This window comes from Urocitellus parryii, chromosome Y (assembly GCF_045843805.1).
Source record: "Urocitellus parryii isolate mUroPar1 chromosome Y, mUroPar1.hap1, whole genome shotgun sequence".
Lineage (NCBI taxonomy): Eukaryota > Metazoa > Chordata > Mammalia > Rodentia > Sciuridae > Urocitellus > Urocitellus parryii.
In genome coordinates, this window is record NC_135548.1 from 14,088,688 (window position 1) to 14,108,584 (window position 19,897).

Genomic DNA, 19,897 nt, shown 5'->3' on the forward strand with positions numbered 1-19,897 from the left:
CAATGTCCATACTCTCTTGCATCTAGATTTTACTTTCACAAATTGATGTATTTACATGAGATTTAGAAGATGACAGGAGTCAGGGGCTGTACCTTTCTTTCAGCAGTTTATGCTGATGAGAATCTGTAGAGTATTTGACTTCTCTTGGAGCACCATTGACAGACATGTTTGTGTTGGTTGCTAGCTTTGATGGTGTTAGGAGAGAGGGTGCAGAATAGCCCTTTTGTGGATAAGAATTGATCAGGGAGGACTTGGTTCTGAAGTGGCAGCTGTAGAAGAAGCTTCCTAATTGTAGGCTTCCTGCTGAAACAGGTTCCTGAAAAGGTTAAGGTGGCAGAATTCAGAAAGATCTTGGAAGAGGTAGCAGTTCCTTTGGAAGCCCTATTGCCAAAAAAACCTCCCAAATTCTGCTTCTTCAGTCCTTTCTATAATTCTCATAATGTTTAATGCTCTAAAATAAATCACTTTATACCTGAACCAGCTGGTTGGATTCTGTCCTCTGAACCCAAATCCTGAACCAGAGGCAGAATTCAAACCTGTGCTACACTGAAAAAGGTATACTAATTAGGTTGAAACACCTTTCTGATCTCCTCAGGGAAGTTAGTTGTCTTCTGAAGTTTTTCTCCAGTAAAATTTTGCTCATGGAAGGATTAAGTGGAGAACAAGTCAGAAATCAACTTTATCATGTTTGTAATGAAGATGCTTTGGAATTTGGGGCATGGAGAACAGCAGCTTGGTCAGTGTTTATTTAACATTGTTCAAAAGTGACAGGCTCTGCATTTACTTGATTCTTATGTTTGATGGCTACAAAATGTTCTCTCAGGGTTGGGGAGGAAAATAATTAATCAGATTTATTGTAACTCCCTCAAGGATAAGATAGTTCTACACCCTGCACGTAGATTCTCCATGCCAAGCAAATGTGGCCCACATCTCCAGTCCTTTGGATTTTGATGGTATGAACAGGTTCCCTGAGAAGCATATAATCAGCCCCCCTTGTGTCCCCCAAAATAAGGCTAACATTTATACATTAATTTCACATTGGCATGGGTTCTTTGACAGTCTGAGCATGGTTAGTGTGAAAATGTGAAACTGTTGTTTCCTAATGCCCCGTCACCTCTGGGTGAAATGATAAAATGGAGTTTCTGAACCTGCTCCAGTGAGGATTACATCTTGAACTTCTGTTTCCCCCTCCAAAGGCTCAAACATCACAAAAGATTCATCTTGAAATAGAGGACAAGACTCTGTTTGCAAAGCCATTGCTGCAACAGTAGCCGATTGGAACAAGACTCCCAAGGAGCACTGAACTGCTTTCTGATGGAATTGGTGGTGGGATTTAATGTTCAATCTTGGCAACTTGGAGTTCAACCAGGAAATAGTCACAACAGCAGTCCTGCTTGTCCTGAAGAATGTTGGCATCCCGAGGAACCAAGCAAGCTGGAACTAGATGACACACATGTTTTGACAATTCTTGCCACCTGAACTCATTATAATACTTTAGAAAAGACACAGATGTTACATGAGTCATTTCTTGATGGATTCTTTTTTTTTCCTCCTTTAATATAGAATGTTAGAAGACAACCACATAAAAAGAGAACCATGGCAACAAGATAGAATTATCTGAAGTGGGGTCACATACCTACATTAGAAAGCCCTCCTCTCTGGGTAATTTTCTCAACAGCTGTCTTCAGGTCTCGAGAATTCATGTGAGTTTTGAGGTTAAACTGGTTAGCAGGGTTGTCATTGGAGAGGTAGAACAAAAAAAATAAAAATTAGCTCAAAACTTATTACTGTCAAGAAAGGTAAAAATAATACTTAATTCTTTTATATACAAAGAGAAGCTGCTTCAAAGCCTTAAACTGTGGTTCATAAAATGTTCCACTGTTGGCAGAGCGATGGGAAGACAGAGACTGGGATCCTTCACAGGGGATGGAGAGAGGTTATTTCAGAACTGTGACCCAATGTATGGGTGTGCAATCCATGTAGTCAGATGGGGGTTGGTTTACTGCTTTGCTACCACCATTTGGGATTCTTAACAATTTTTGAAAGAGGACCTGCATATTATGAGGCTATTTTGGGCTTTAGGTTACTAAGTCCTCAAGTGTGGGCATGGAGACCTTTTTTTTTTTTTAATTTGATGGTACTGGGGATTGAACTCAGGGCCTCCTTCATGCTAGGCAAGAGCTTTACCACTGAGCTACACTCCCAACGTGGGAGGAGACTTTCAAAGCATCTTTTCCAAGATCCCCAGAAGTAGATCAATGAAGGATTTCTGTGTACCTGTGAATTCCTTGAGTCCCTGTCTATCCTCAGGGCCTGGATTGTAATACAGGCAGAACTTGGTAAATGTTGAATAAATAAATGATTAGAGATAGAAAGAAATATACTATGTTGAATTATCCTGTTAGTGGCTCACAAAATAATAGCAATTGGAAGATTTGTATTTGAGCACATGTGTTGAAAACCTTCAGTTACTAAACATTAGCCTATTCTTGGATAAACCCCAAGAATGGCAAATCAAATCTACCTTTAAAAGGGACACAAATTTTACTGCCTGGAAATAGCTTAATTTACTTATCAAAAACTCACTAGATATACTGCTGACCACTCTATTTTACCTTGACACTAATAGCTCAAGGATCTCAGTAAATAACTGTTTCATAGGAAGTACGTGCTTTTGAATTTCACTGAGCAAAATGCCCTTTGCACACATGCAATAAATTTCGATCATGCGATTCTTGTGACTGAAGGTATGATTAATAGATATAGGTATCAAAGGGCTCTGTTGCCACATACTAAATCTAAGCAGCTCAAACAGAATTAATTTTTAGAAAGTGGGTGGCTGATCCTCACTGAATGGTCAGTGTCCTTACCTTATTTTGAAACTGAAATTAATTCCATGAATTATGTTTAATACCATTTTTTTAAAATATTTAAATTTGGTAGGGTTCCTACTCTTTCATTCATAGTGGCAGTATTAGGATACCTTGTGAAAAGTTAATGGTTTTGGACAACAGGTGATATTCAGAGACAGAGTGTGGCCTCTATATTCAGAAGCACATAAGAAGCCTAAGTAAGAACTGAGGTTTGGGCTGAGTGGTAGAGCATTTGCCTATCATGGGTGAGCCACTGGGTTCTATCCTCAGCACCACATAAAATAAAGGCATTGTGTTCATCTACAACTAAAAGAAAAAGAAAAGGAAGAAGAAGCCTAAGTAAAATGATAGACCCAAACATCAAGAGTTAGGGAAAATCAACGTATCTACCCAAATACCTCTCCTTTCCATGTACATTCCTCTTCTACCTGGAAAATTACTTCAAGTAGCTAGCTGGACTTAGAATTCAAGTCCTGGACAGTAAAGCACTAGGAGTTTCCCTCCATCCCACACCCTAGGGCACTTCTCAGTTCTTTCAAATGTTTTCTTGGGTGAACCTGTGGCTGTTGAAGGCTCATAGGCAATAAGAAAAGCAATGAACCTCTATAAAGAACCTCACTTTCCATGTCCAAACCAGGGGACAAAACTTCATGTATGTTATCAAGATGATTATTACCTGACAATATTATTAGGCCATCTCAAAATCCTCCTCTTCTGGCACATGAAAAAGAGCAATGGCACTCAACTTCTGGAAAGGCTAGTCTTCGATATGCTCTATCCAAGGCAAAAAAATTTCAAAGAAAGAGTTTGGGTGACAGCATAGAACCTATGTTTGATTAAGAGAGTCATAGAAGGGGAAACCCCAAATCTATAGACTCCCTTCAAATTTTTGGCACATGTTCAAACGTGATTGTATGGAATGAGATTCTGAGAATCCTCAAGGAAAAAAAAAAAACATCAACAGGAAGACTTAAAAAGTCAAGGAGAGATTTCTGCAGATATCCACTGTTGGTGAGACAGAATTTGAATCCCATGTCCTGCTGAATTATATAGGCTTGCCAAATATCTCAGGTTTTTCACTGAGTCTACAGAAAGAGTATGATTTAGAATAAAAAACACTTTCCAGGATTAAGAAAACCACCATAGGGCTGTGGTTGTGGCTCAGTGGTAGAGTGCTTGCCTAGCACATATGAGGCATTGGGTTTGATCCTTAGCACCACATATAAATAAATTAAAAAGGTATTGTGTCCATCTACAACTAAAAATATTTTTAAAAAAAGAAAGAAGAAAACCACCATAAGATTGATAGCAAAACCTATATAGATGACCCTGACAAAACTTAAAAATAAAACATAATAAAACCTTTTCAAGAGATATTTGATCCATCAATAACTTAATTGTTTGAAAAAATACAAGTGATATTTTCACAGGAAGATAACAGAATCAAGAGTTTCTATAATGTATTATCCATAATGTTCAAAATACAATTTTTAAAAATGCTATACAAATGAATAACATAGGGAAATGTCATTCAGAGTCAGGAGTAGGGTAATGGGTGGGGGTGGGGAGGCAGTCAATAACAACAATATGAAAGGGGTGAGAGACAATCAGATTTTGGAGTTAGCAGACAAGGACTGTAAAAAAATATTCTAATATGTTAAATAAGCATGTAAATATAATGGTAGACAAGGTGAAAATGTGAAATTGAAAGAATGACATGGGAATTCTAGATCTGAAAAGTACATTTGAAATTACAAATTTATTGAATAGGATCAACACAGATTGGACACAAGTGAATATACTTCAAGGTATGTCAGTAAAATTATTGAAAGAGTTTCAGAAGCACAGAAAATGGGGGAGGGGGGAATGAACAAATTTCAGTGACCTGTAGGATAGCATCAAATGGTGTATCATATATATAACTGGAGTCTAAAAAAAGAGAGAGAAAAAAAGAGGTATAAAAAATCACTTAAAGAAGTATTGGTCAAAATATTCCAACTTTTAGTGAAAAAAATTAGGAAAGAAAGAAATTCAGAGATAAAAAGATGGAATTATCAGAATACATATAAAAGAAAAACACATTTACGGACATAATGATATACTGCTCAAAATTCATCCAGAGGGAGGGAAAAAGACACATTATATACAGGAAAACAATGATTAAAAAATGATTATTGAGTTGTCATGAGAATTATTGGAATCTAGGAAAAAATGGGATGATGACACATTTTTAAGTGGCAAAAGGAAAGTCTATAAGTCTACTTGGAATTTAAATCCATTGGGGGAAAAAAAAACTGTTTGCCATCAGTGGTATTGTTCCTAAGATAATTACTAGAATCATTCTTATTTGTTAGACTTGGAAAGTAACATAAAAAATTCAGTTTCCAGTAATGGTGCCCTACAGCAACTCTCCTATCGAAAACAGCTATAAATTCTGTACAAAATATTTTTACAATCTTCTTAAGAGAAACACAAAGCTGAGAAGATAACAAAGAATGACATGGTCAAAATTTGATAATACATGGGAATCCGGTTAAGTACATGGAATAAAAGCCATTTTTTCCCCTTTTGGGTATTGAACAATCAGAAAAAACTTGATCTTTAGTTTGGACAGCCATGTAAGACCCAAGGGGAAAAAATCAAAGACCCAGACAATCCAAAATAGAAGAGTCTGAGAGGTAACATACTTCACACTAAGCTAAGATACTAAAGAACAAACTCAAAGCAAAAATGGCATAAGTGTAGTGACACTCAGATGTATTTGTAATCATAATTTATATCAGCTGGGTGTTCAAAAAAATCTTAGCAATGAATTCACTTTAAAGTAGCTTTGAATTTTGATAATGCCTCCAGACATCCACAAGAAGCAAAAAGCAAGAACTAGAAAACAAGAGTCCATTCAAAGGCTCCTCTAATATCTCAAGTGTAAGGACTACAGAGACAGTAATTATGAAATAACTACTAAGTTTAAAGAATAAAAGATCATTCTGAAAATATCTACTACAAACAGAATGTTATTTGGAGGGGGAGAAAAAATACCCAGCAAATTTGATTGAAAAAAAGAACCAAGGTGAATGTCAACAAAACCAAAACTTCACTGGACAAAAGGATTAGAATTAAGACATGAGAAAATGAACTCGAAGATAAATGAGAATAAATTACCCAGAATAAAACAGAGATGACATGCAAGGTGGCACACACAAGTAACCCCAGCTACTTGGGGAATGAGGAGAAGATTGCAAGTTTGAGGCCATCATTAGAAACTCAGTGAGATCCAGGCTCAAAAAAAAAAAAAATAGGAAAGAAAGAAATTCAGAGATAAAAAGATGGAAAATATAGACTAGAGAAAAGGAGAGGACCTACGATATACATATAATTAAAGCTTTTTTTTCAAAAAGAGAAGAAAGTGCAATCGGAGACATATTTAAAGAAATTATGAGAATTAGACAAAATTAAAGAAATGCCAACCTAAACATTTAAGAAACCTAATAAAGTCCCAAACAAAATAAAAAGGAATCCATAGTCTGACAAATCAATAAAACTACAAAACACTAAAGACAAAGAAAATATGAAATGTAAAATAAGAAAGTGGGAAAACACAATAAAATATTTGTGTCTGATATATTAAATAAAATAAGTAAAATGCATTCTGTCACCTACAACTAAGGAGAACAAATCAAAATCATAATAATAAAAAGTAGCACTAGTGTGGCTCTGATTACTTCTGAAAGTTTTAGGAATGAAGGAGATATTAGGGCTAGGGTGTGCCTTAGTGGTGTGTGTTTAGCATGTCTAATGGCCTGAGTTCGAACCCCAGAACCAAAAAATAAATAAAATAAAATAAGCAATAAAAAGAAAGATAGTGGGACTGGGGTTGTGTCTCAGTGGTAGAGCGCTCACCTAGCATACATGAGGCACTGGGTTCAATACTCAGCACCACATTAAAAAATAAACAAAATAAAGGTTGTGTCCATCTATAACTAAAGAAGAAATTCTTAAAAAAAAAAAGAAGTAGTATCTAAAAAGGCTTTTTAAAAGAGTAGCTGGATCTGGGCATGATGGTACACACCTGTAATTTCAACAGCTCTGGAGGCAGAAGCAGGAGGATCTGGAGTCAAAACCAGCCTCAGCAACTTAGCAAGGTCATAATCAACTCAGTGAGGCCCTGTCTCTAAATAAAACATTAAAAAGAGGGTGGTGGGGCTAGGGATGTGGCTCAGTGGTTAAGCACCCATAGGTTCAATCCCCAATACCCCAAAGAAAAAAAGACATCTGGAAACTTAAGTGACAGAGCTTATAGAAAACTATTTCATTCTTGATCATTTAATCTCTCTCTCTGGCCTCACTTTACCTATACCTAAAGTAAGGGATATTTTCAAAGCTAGTTCCAGCTCAAAGATTACACTGTCATTATATACTTCCTCAGTGGGAGGTGATTCAAATTATAATATTCTACTGCCTAAAAATAAAATGCTAGCTATCATCAGAAAGAACAATGGAAATAAAAAAAGAAATCATATCCCAAATTCTATAAAGCTATCCATATATGAAAAACCAACACAAGTGTTGAAACTGCCAAACTTTTTTTAATATATACTGTGTGTTTTGTATATGTAAAAACAAAAAACAATAACTAAAGCACTTGTTCTTAAACCTTGCATATTATAACTATAAGGTAGCTTTAAAAAATGAACAAACAACAACAACAAAACCCAGTAATTCCAGGGACCATATTTCCAAAGATTCTGATAAATATTATTGATTGGTCTGGGGTGGAGCCCAGGGAATAGGTAACTTTTAAAGTTCCACACATTATTCTAAGACTTCAGCAAGGTTTGACAAACGTTAAAACTTAAATAACAAATAACAAGATATGTTTTAAAAGAGTAAAACCTCATAATTAAAGCTTGTGAAATTATCAAGGCTATGAATAGAATGAAAAATTAACCTGCTCACAAAATTATACCATACCATCATGGGGTTTACCTGTTCCCAAAATAAAGGAGTAAGTTAAAGGACCAATTGAATTGAGGATTAGTTGCATAGAGTAGTAAGTGTGTACAATGTTACCCAAGGTATAATGCAAACTTTAGATAATTATATTCAGAAGAGCTCATAAGAATTCCAAGATAGCAAATGCCTGGGGGTTATCAAAGAGAGCAAGTACTTTCAAAGTATATAACTATTTTGAAGCAGATACTCAAGATCATCATTCCTATTAAAATGTCCTTAGTGCAAGGGTCAGAACCAGAATACGAGACTGCATGGACCCAGGATGGCACATACATAACTCTAGCTTTGAAAGAATTCATGACTGAAGATCATACATTTCTCTGGGGATAAAAGAAATAGAGTAAAACTTAACACAGTGCATTTGCTGCTATTTATTTATTTAGCACTTATTTGTGTTATGTACCACACCTGTACCAGATACTTTAAAATAACTCATTTAAGTCTCACAAGGCAATTAATTATCCTCACTTTACACACAAGAAATCAAGGCTCTGGAAGGTCATTTTGGCAAATATGTATTAAAGGCATGATATACAACAGTAAATTGTAGAGCATGGAATTAAACAAAGATCTATACCACTGTGCCTTTCACAATATTTTATATATTATCATAATAAGAAAAATAAACATCATTTTAAGTGCTTAATTTTTCCACTTAAATGCTTAGAAAGTCTTCTCCACAGTTTTATGAAGCCACTTCATCAAAAGATATTTCAATCATTTTTGACTCCCCCTTTTCTCAAATTTTACATCCAACGCCTAGTACATCTTGCTGGTTCTATCTTCAAAGCTGTTCAGAATCCATTATACTTTAATGACATAACAAAAAATACATTCATATATCCCTGCCACCCTCACTCATTTCTAGCCTGAATTAACTCAGCCTCCTAACTAGTCTTCCTGCTTCTTCTATCCTTCCACATCTATTCTCATTTTGGCAAAGGGATCTTTTTAAAGACAGCCATTACCTCTGCTCTCTGATTAAAACATTACAATGACTGCCCATCTTGCTGAGGTATAATAGGCAAGACTCAGTACTTCTATGACATTATTTCTTCCATCAGCTTTCTCTACTCTTGCCACATCTGCCTCTTTGTTATTCCCCAAACATTCCAAGCATTCCCCCTTCTCCTGGCTGCTTCCCCTGCTTACACAGCTTCACTTCAGGTTATTACATTTTCAGGTTTTAACTCAAATGGCATCTTATCAGTAAAAGATTTCTTCCCCTCTCAAGGATTACACATCCCCCTTATGGGCATTTATCACCTTCCAATCTGTTATGTATGTATTTATCACTGTCTGCTCCCAATTTAAACTTGATTAGAGGAAGATCTCTTCATTCTCTCTTCATTGTTTTATCTTTTCTGGTACCTCAAATGGGATACAGCATGAGGTAGGTATTTAAGAAATATATGCTTAATGAAAATATAAATTATTACTGACAAAACCCAGATTAATGAATACTCCAGCATACAACCTCCACACCACATGCCCTGCACAATCTTATAACCAACTACATACAATTCTAGCACTTTCTGGTAAATATCCAAGCCTCTTCCAATTCTATCACACATAATCATCAAAATCTAGGGCCAAGCCAGGAACAGTGAGTGGTGCACACTTATAATTCCAGTGACTTGGGAGGCTGAGGCAGGAGAATCATAAGTTCGAAGTCAGCCTCAGCAATTTAAAGAAACCCTGTTTCAATTTAAAAATTAATAACAAAAAAGGAGGGATGCTGAGGATGCAGCTCAGTGGTAAATCACCTCTGGGTTCAAACCCTAGTAATCCCCAAAAATCAAGGGCATGGGTTATGGGGAAGGACCAGGAATTAAACCCAGGGACACTTAATCACTGGGCCACATCCCCAGACTCCTTTTTACATTTTATTTTGAGACTGGATCCAAGATGCTGAGGCTGGGTTTGAACCTGTGATCCTCCTGCCTCAACCTCCCAATCTGCTGGGGTGGTGAGCACTGTGCCACTGCTCCCAGCTAGGGCCACTAATTTTTGTGTTTCATATATTTGCTTTCCTAATAGTTAGAAATTTTCAAATACTGACCTTTGGGCTCTCTTTAACTCAAAGCATTTTCCTCCAGCTCTCGTTTCCTTCACTTTCAATTCTTCCCTCTTATGCTATTCTAAGAAAATTAACCTTCCTAGCAAATTAGAAACTCTGATTCTTCTACATATGGTTTATTTTCTATTATACTAACTAGACTACATGTTTCTTTGGGGTCTTTAGCACAATGTCTCACATACAGAAAACATTCTCAAATCTTATTAGTATTCTTTCTCCAATTCCTTTCACACATGTACAGCTCAGTAATACCTTGATTATTCTTTTTTTCTCCCATGAATAGCCTATTCTCTTAGAGTGGGAGAACATTGCCAAAAGTTAATAGACAGTCTATTAAAATGTGCCTGGGGAAATAAATGACAAAAGTTTTCGGTACAATAGAGCTGTTTCCTTACTCTCAAAATCTGAATGTGGCAGAGGCAGGCCAGGTAGTTGGGACCTTGGATTGCCTTTGAAAACTCTGCCTTGTCAACTTGAAAGAGCAGAATGGACAGGTTCCTGAAGGGACAAATTAGACAGAATTTTAAATCTTTGTTGGTGTTAATAACATGAGAAGAAATTTAAAAATGATCCATATTTCATCAAAATTCATTTAACTATTTTATTTCCTATTGTTTTACTAGGAATATTTCTAATGGTGAATAAGAAAAATGAAGTGAAATGTTTGAATTTAATGATGATCTGATGCAAAAAAATGTTTTTTTTAATTTCTAATTTCACTAATAAGGGAGACAAAGATCACAGAATATTGCAAGCCCTCTTCCCCTTTAATACTTAGGTTCAGAAAATATGACAGAGTTTTTAAGTTTCTCTATGGGAACTTAATTTAGCACAAGTCAAGACACTGTAAAAATGTATTGTTCTTAATATGATGAGCATGAATGAGAAACCTACCTTAAGTTTAAAGTGTGCATGTGTGTGTCTGTATCAAAAAGTAAAGATTGACAACACAGGAAAATCAAAAAGTTTAAACATGAGGGAGAGGGTGAACAGGACAGGATGGGTTAGAAATTCCCAAACTCCTACTTATAGTATTGAGTTCTTGTTTGTTTTTGACCAAATTAGCATGACTTATTTTACAATTCCTAAATCAGAAATTAAAATATAAGCAGCTATATAAAAAATCATATCCTGCAAATGCACACATTAAAGTTAAGCCCTGCCTTTAACTCTTTCTTGAAGCCTGAAATCCACAAGCTCATTTACACAATGCATTACTAATAAAGGTAAAAATGTATAAGCATTCAAACATGTTGGGTACTATATAGACATGATCAGACTCATTCTAAGAAAACTTACAAATTTCAAATAGACGACATTAGAGCACCATAACAGTAGAAATGAAAGTCACCAAAGAATATAAACATAAAACTGTAGAAATACAGACTTAGAAGAAATCATAGACACCATGGACCACTTTCACATTCATTCAACCTGTTCATCCATCATCTCCATGAGAGATCTTCCCTAATGATCCCATCTAAAACAGCTGCCCCATCACACTTTATTCCTGTACCCTGACTTGTTTTTCCCCACAGCTGTTACCACTGTAAACCATTATTCTACACAGCTGCACTTGCTGATTATTTGCCTTCAGACTAAAACAAACTCCACGAGGGCAGAATCTCTGTCATTTTTGTTAATCCCATAACCTAGACACACATGGTGGGTATTCAGTAAACATGTCATGAATATAAATGATGAAAGTGAAGCCCAGAGAGGTTAAAGGATTTCCTCTAGGTCACAGAGCTAGCAGCAAGCACGGTCCTTATTGATAACCCTGTCTACTATAATCTTGCCTTGTTGGTCTTTCCAGAACCATTTCTCCACAAAAGCAGTCTGTTTTAGCACATGATTCTACTTAACAGATTTTTCCCTCTCTCTCTCTGCCAAAGAAAATACATGTTACAAAAAGAGGTGAGGGGGGGGGGTAAACTGGATAGCATTTTAACTTCAAGTACTTTACAAACAAAAATTGTACTCAAATTTCCTAAGCATATAGGATTAGCCCCTAAAACAGGCACAACCAATAACAGTTATTTAAGTTCCTCCTCAAATTAAGTGTGTGCTTTATAACTTTTTTTTAATATAAAACTTCTACAAATTTCTCATTATATCAGTTTTATTTATTTTTTATTTTTTTTTTAGAGAGAGAGAGGGGAGAGAGAGAGAGAGAGAGAGAGAGAGAGAGAGAGAGAGAGAGAGAGAGAATTTCAATGTTTATTTTTCAGTCTTCGGTGGACACAACATCTTTGTTTGTATGTGGTGCTGAGGATCGAACCGGGCTGGCTGCACGCCAGATGACAGCGCTACCGCTGGAGCCACATCCCCAGCCCTGGGCTTTATAACTTTTAAGAACCAGCACTGAAAACCAACTTACCAACTCAGAATGGCCTGTAAAGTATCAACTCACTTTCATTCTTCTCAGGGCCCACAATAGCTCACCTCTGGATATATTTTATCTGGCAGATTATGTAAGGGAAGTAATTAATACTGAAGCCTCTTTAGCTCCTTTAAAAATACATGCCAGTCTCACAAAACATGGAACATAAAATTAACTCTTGGCAAGTTTTAGATTCTGAGAACCGGAACCATCTGCAAACCACAACTGGACCACAATTACCTAGGTCCTTCATTCAAAATCCATGAAACTAAACGAAACACAGGAGCGGTGAAAAGAGAAGAAAAGGCCAGAAAAAAAAGACTTCACATACAAAAAAAGGGAGTTGATATTTCCAAGGCCCCACGGAGACAACTTGCGCTGTCTTCCTGGATCACTTTCCTTGCAGAAAGAGAAATCAACTACCAATACCTTTGGCAGATAACGTGTCCAGACCTAGGATGGGACACGGTAGGACAGCATGTTTTGCTCAGTGTCTCTCAAAACTACTGTCGGCCCAATTAGTAAAGTAAAAGGGACGCTAAGATGTAGCATGGCAGGAGAGTGGAAATGAGACTGGGAGTTAAGAGTGGGAAGCAGCAGAGGAAAAGGCGTGGGGAGGGTCAACAACGCATCCAGAGCTGGAGTGAGAACCCGGGTGGAAGAAGTGGGGTTAGCAAAAGCCAAAGGTGAAGGGAAGAAGGGGATGAGGTTCTGGGTGGGATGGGCGCGAGCCAAGGGAGAAGGGACCCGTCGCCGGCTACAGCAGCCTGCGCTAGAGGCCGGAACCCCTTAGCACCGCTGGCGCCCGCCTGGGTGGTTGTTGCTGAAGAAGACGCAAGGACCTGCCTTGCTTGGCCATGGCGGCCGCAGGCTACCCAGGCGCCCAGCAGCTGAGGCAACAGAGGCAGCCAGCAGCACCTCCCACTCCCTCCGCAGCTCGCGGCCCACACCTCAGTCAGCAGGGAGCAGTCGCTTGGGCGCAGGGCCAGCCGAGCCCGTGACTGGCCGAAAGTTTGTCAACTGGGGCTGCGCCGCAGCCCCTCGCCTGCCGGGAAATGTAGTCGCAGGGCGGGGCGCGGGAGGCCAGCAGGCTGCGCCTGGGCTGGGCGTGGCCGCGGTCCTGTTCCGCCCCATCTCCATCGAGGGGCCTTGGAAGCGCCCAGAGCGGATTTCGTCCATGTATGGGCTAGGCGGAGCCGTGCCCCGCGCCCTCCGGGGTCAGAAGCTGCGGAAGTTCATGGTAGGCGCTCCCAGTTGTACGCACACTCACACAGGGAAGTATCACGCTAACATATCAGCCCGAGTTGCACATCTTTTAGAGCTTCCTGATCATTTTGTTTTTAAAAATAAAAAAAGCTCAAAGCAAGCTATACTCTCCACCTGCAGGACGTTGGTCCTCCCACCGGCCGCACTCCGTCCTCTCGTTAGCCCCGACATCGGGAGTTTCTCTGTACTCCACGACCTTCCACTCGCCCACTCCATGTCGCCGTCGCCGTCGCGCTTGCCTTTTTACCCGAGGGGCTCAAACCTGCTGCCTGATGAGTTTTCATTTACAGGAAACTCTGGTCATCTCTTCCCTGAGACAACACAGCGGCTTCCTGGGGTTTGTTCCCATTTCTAGTTTGTTGAGGTCTCCAGAAAGACTCTTTCACCTGAAGTACATTTCCCTTTGTAGTAATCCTGCAGTGAATCTTGTAAATGTTTCAGATATCAAGTAACATGTAGCATGGCAGGAGAGTGGAAATGAGACATGCTGTATGTTTTTTCGGTCTCATTTTTCCTATCATCCCCCACTCCCCGAGAATTTTGCTCAATTCAGTAGAGCAGATATTTTGATTTGTCAGTTATATCCCGCGCCCTGGAGCTGTAAAGATAGATGACACAGTTCAGAGTTCCTATCATCAGAAATTGAGATTTTATACACACACACACACACACACACAATGCCTTGAAACTACACTGACATTATTATTACCCTATATAAACGTATGATTACGCTACTGGTGTGACTCAGCACCATATACAGCCAAAGGAATGAGAAGTTATCCTCCATATGTGTTCAATATGTCAAAATGCACCCTACTGTCATACATAGCTAATTAAAACAATTAATAAAATAAACTACACTATGTGAAAGAACAAAGTCCCTTTCTGCTCCAGACCAGATCTCCCTTGGGTATCTAGGGACCTCTCTCTCCTTTCTCACTTGTCAGGTTCCCAGTTTCTTCCACATTTCACTTGCATACTAGCAACACTATCAATCTACCAAAGGCACACCCAAGTCCATTCCTTTTAAATGGACGTTTTGTAAATGTTTTTCTTTTCTGAATACCTTGATATTATTATATTACTAAAAAAACTCACTACAACGAAGGGACAAAGGAAGGAAAAACACTTAAGAATTGAAAATTAAATTATTGGGCACTTATTTCTTCAACCTATAAAGTTACTTGTAATCCTCTGTTACATAGGATGATCTTTTGGGATATCAGAACTGATGTCCATGGGGGGGGGAATGTAAAAATATAGGGTGATGAGTGATATGTAAGGGAAGGACATCCTGTCCTTGTCCTCTCTGGCCTCCCCCTCTTCCCATGGATACTTGTGCAAAGAACAGGAAACACATTGTATCTGGTCTAGTTGCAAATAAAGATGGCAAGCTCTAGCTTCTCTGTTATTGAATGTTTCCGTTTTGTGATTTCATCCTTTAGTACAATAAGAAGTTGATCAGGGCCTGGTGTATTCCCTGTGTCATAAATTATTTTGGATGCTAAGTGTCCTTTGAGATACAACCCAGTTTTCTCATTTACAACTCAAAAAACAAAAGTCCAAAGAAACTGATTCTTGTCCACAATGAGATTCTGAGTGCCGAAGCCAAAAGTAGCACCTAGATTTCCTGCCTGCTAATTCAGGGATTTTTTTTTTTTTGTTAATTAACAGGTTGACTCTTCTCATTTGATCTACCAGAGTACCAAGGAGACAATTATTCAATAACCACTTTTTTTTATCTGAGGGGTTTAAGTAATCTTACAGGTTTGAATATTAGCTGTTTTTCTCTAATGTAGACGTGTGGTGATTCATCCTTCAACTCAATTCATAACAGACTATGAAACATAATTAAAGTGAGATAACCTAGACTACCATATATATGCAAAAAGTACTGTTTTGATTCGTGGTTTAACTTTATTACTTTTTCTTCCTTTTCAAGAATTTATTTATACTCAAGATAATGTTGATGATTTATGTCATGAGAATATCATTCAATTTACCAAAATATTAAAAGTGGTTATAGTAGAAATGGGATTATGGAGCAATTTTCACTTGTTCAAAAATTTTTCATATATGGTTATATTTCTTTTTAGTAACAAAAAATATTTTTAAATAGGAGAACTTCCCTTGTAGCTCTTTTGCCTCAAATTGCTTTAAGATAATAAGATACATGCATTCCCAAATTTCCTCCTAAATGAATCAACTTCTAAAATTATTCATTTTTTAGTAGTGAACTTACTGGTGTTTCCCCTGCCCCACTTTGTGCTTTTCTGCTTTTCACACTTTCTATATTAATTATGAATTACTAAAAGTATTTTATTGAATATAACATATATACAGAAAAAGCCAATGAACTTTGACAAATTCAACATATCCATATAACCACTATTCAAATCATGACATACAACATTATAGGCATCCCAGAAGCTTCCTCTCAATGTATTCTCAGTTATAACAGCAAAAATGTCTCTTAAAATCCAGGGAAATATCCTTTAAAAGTTAATGCCAAAAATGACATAGCATTTGTAATTAGTCAAAGTTAAATTTTATTTTACTCTCTACTTAATTTTCCAGATTTGGAAATCTTGAGCAAATGAGATTTTTTTCATCCTTGATTATTTTGTTTTTAATATGGTAATATCAGTTACACTACAAAGTAACAGTGAGATTATATGAGAGATGAAATGTAAATCCCTTTGCATAGTGCCTAGCATATGGTAAATACTAATAATGGCTATATTTTAATACAATTCAGAATATTGACTAAAATGATACATATAAAAAGCAGGCCTTGAGCTGGGCAAGGTGGCACATTCCTGTAATCCCAGCTACTTCTGAGGCTGAGGCAGGAGGATTACGAAGTTTGAGGTCAGCCTGGAGAGTTTAGCAAATTTGTCTCAAAATTGCCTAAGCAATTTGTCTAAAAATTAAAAACAAAAAACAGGCCATGATAAATATGAGGGGTTCAATTATTGTCCTTTTTACTTTCTCATCCCTCTTCCCCTATTCAGAATTTTAATTTAGTAGAGTTAAAATAATCTTATAAACAAAACAAAATTAATGCCTAAGTCTAACATTTAAGAACTCATAGTGTGGTTGATTTCCTGGTCTTTTCCTTTATAATGAAGTCTAAATAATATAAAAATAGTGTTCCCTAAGAACACAGAGTTAAAACCAGATTAAAATGAAAAATGTAAAATACTAAAAGTTTATTTTGATAATAGGAATATTTTCTACTTTTTGTTATATATGTGTATGTGTTGTGGGATGAGCATTATAGTTCTATAAAATGACAATACATCTGATTTTGTGTGTGTGTGTGTATGTGTGTGTTTCATTAAAATGAGTGGTTATTTTTTTTCAAGTGATTTTATTTTATTTATTTTATTTTTGATGCTTTTATTGAAAAGGTACATTTAAAAAATACACAGACATTTTTCCATTTACAGATTGCAGATATAGATACTCTAAAAGAGTTCACTATTTTATTGTTTTATGATACTTCTTGCCCCTGATATCACAAATATTCTAGTCTTGTTGATACCAACTTTGAAAGGGGGGCATGGGAGCATGACCTGCAACATATTCAGTGAACAGAAAGACAAATTGTTCAATTATAAATTTTATATCTTCTGTACATTATTGCATTAGGGAGCCACAAAATTATGTAGCATCATTACAAATGAAAATAGGTTAAAAATGAAGATAATTACGTAGAAATACATGGATTCATTTTCTTCTTGCAGAATGCACAGAAGGTGCCAAAATGTGCAATTTAGGAAGCTCTTTTTGTGTTTGTATATATTTGCTTAGCAACTCAAACCAGTGAGGAAGCTACAAAATAAGTTAGACAAAAATAGCAAACAGGTAGTAATTATAGCTATGTTATATGGCTTTCTATTTTGTTTAAATATCTCCAAATAAAATATGAAATAAAGAAAATACATTATCTTTTGTTCTCTTAACGAGAAATTCAAAGCTATTTTGCTTCCTAACATTTACACAGCAACTAAAGATGTTGAATTCAGACAAGAGATACAATCTAGTACTACACAGGATACAACAGTACTTGGGTCTAAAACAGTACACAATCCCTGTCGACGAGAGTACACCAAAAAGAATACGTGATCCGTTGGTAAGATGGTATTCACAAGTAAGCACTTGTGTTCTATTTTTCTTCCACACTAGAATATGCCTGGTTGGATTCCAGAGCTATTTACAGACATCTGAGGAAGATCCTAGTTTTCAAGTCTGTCAGGAAAATATTCCATATTGTTCTAAGCCAGATTATACCCATGGGAAAACAGAGACTGGTTTTCTTTTTCTTTACTTTCTGACTGTACATTTTCAAGAACCCAGATTTCTCAGATACACCAATTAAATGGAGTCGAGTTGGGGTGGGAAGAGGGAACCTGTGCTGCTCACATTCCAAAATGATTTGATCAGTCCATAAAAGCACTCTTGAATCTAGTGATTTGTTTTTCACTGAAGCTGGGGTTTCAGGTGGTAGGCTGCATTTTGTGGGTAGGTGGGATACTTACTGTAACACAAAATGCTCAAGTTGCTGAAATCCTTTTGGCTTGGCTTCTCGACTTTCCTACTGGCCTGGCTGGTCTTGGGACTTGCAGATGTCAGTATGGGGCAAACAGGATGGAGGCCGGAGTGGCACAGATGGGCCCGTGCCCTAGCCTCAGGAGAGCTGGAGGGATGGCTGGAGCCTGGAAGAGCTAGGCAGATGGCCGGGGTGGCAGTGACAGTGCAGAGGACACAGCCGCTGCTGCTGCCAGGGGTGAGGACAGGAAGGCTGGGGCCAAAGGTTTCATCATATCTTTCTGGAATGCAAGTTTTGCTGTTAAAATGCTTGGGCTCCGCTGGAGTTTGTTGTAAGGGCTGTATTTCGGCTTCAGTGGCTTCCCTGCAACTGGTCTTTATGCCTCCTGCTAGAAATGTGCTGTTTGAGTTGAATTTCTGAGTTAACATGAACATCACAGATTTCACAATGAAATGTCTTGTTCTGTAGTCCTGACCCCCTTATTGCCATTCTGCATCTTTAATCTTGATCCAGGTCTAGGATAAGACTTAATTGGACCAGCTCCATTACGAGCCTCAACCATGGTCTTGTGTTTAGATCCAGTGTTGTGTGCCTCTAGCTGTGACAGGGAGTTCACAGCCACTTTGCATAGTGAACAATAAAGCAATTTTTTGGCTTTCTCTTCTTCGGATTCAGCAACAGACCCTGGTGCTCCATTTGTGCTTTTGGTTGTCCCAGGTGGCAGGGCAGTTGTGCCAGATTTGAGGAGAAATGAGCCACTTTCAGAGCATGATGGCTGACTGAAACTATTGGCTTTCAGCTTTCCTTTATCTTCTGATTTGTCAGAGCTGTTGCCTGTGATTGGAGTGATGGAGCAGCTGGGATTAGCCTTTGCGCTGTCCTTGGAAGAAACCATTTTGGGTTTATTTTTCGTTGCCTCTAGTGCTTTGTCCTTCTTGGCATGTTTACTTCTTTTGTAGTGGGCCTCGGCCTGGCTATCTGAGTTAAAGCGAAGCTGACAGACATTACAAGAAATAACTTGTTTCTTCTTTGGGGGAATGGATACTCCAAATGTGTGGTTAATGACTGCTTTTTGCACAGGATCCATTGTGTTAAAATTTGGAAAGAGCCCAACAGCCGAACTACCGTCCATTGGAAAAGACATAAATGGTTCGATATCCAGTGAAGGCTGCATCATCAGAGTAGGAGTGCGCACAAGAGCAGGAAGGGTAGTAGTATGGCATGTACTGCCTGTGCTGGTGTTGGGGCTGGGGCTGACCAGCAGTGTCCTCGAGCTCTGGGCTGGAAGCCGGGGCTGCCCATTGCTCAGCTGCTTCACTCGTTTGCGATGGGATTTGCCATTGTAATGGACCTGGGCCTGGGCTGCAGAGTTCAGCTGGATGTTGCACACCTCACAGAAGGAGAACAGAATTTTCTTTTTCTCTTTACTTAACTGGTCCTCAGGCCTGTCGGTCTTAATGCCCCTTTCTTCAAAGCCCCGTAGAAAAGCTGCCATATTCATAATTCCATCTTCAAGATGGTACTTCATACATTGGGTTGTGTTCTAAAACCCCTTTTTTAAGTCGGTTGATGGGAAATTGTGCATATTTTCTTATAGATTTAGAAAAACAAATTGCTTTTAGGTTTCCAGATCAGCCCATAAACATCAATTTAATCTTCGATGAACTTGAAACGTAGACCATCTGGGCGCGCCGGCAGCAGGCGCGTAGGGCAGTGGCTCCTCCAGC

At 38.0% G+C, this 19,897-nt stretch overlaps 1 pseudogene; it reads right to left on the minus strand.

Annotated features, from left to right (window-relative positions):
• Positions 1-18,249: 18,249 nt before the first annotated feature.
• On the minus strand, positions 18,250-19,683 carry LOC144251095 (zinc finger protein 385B pseudogene; annotated as a pseudogene).
• Positions 19,684-19,897: the final 214 nt, after the last annotated feature.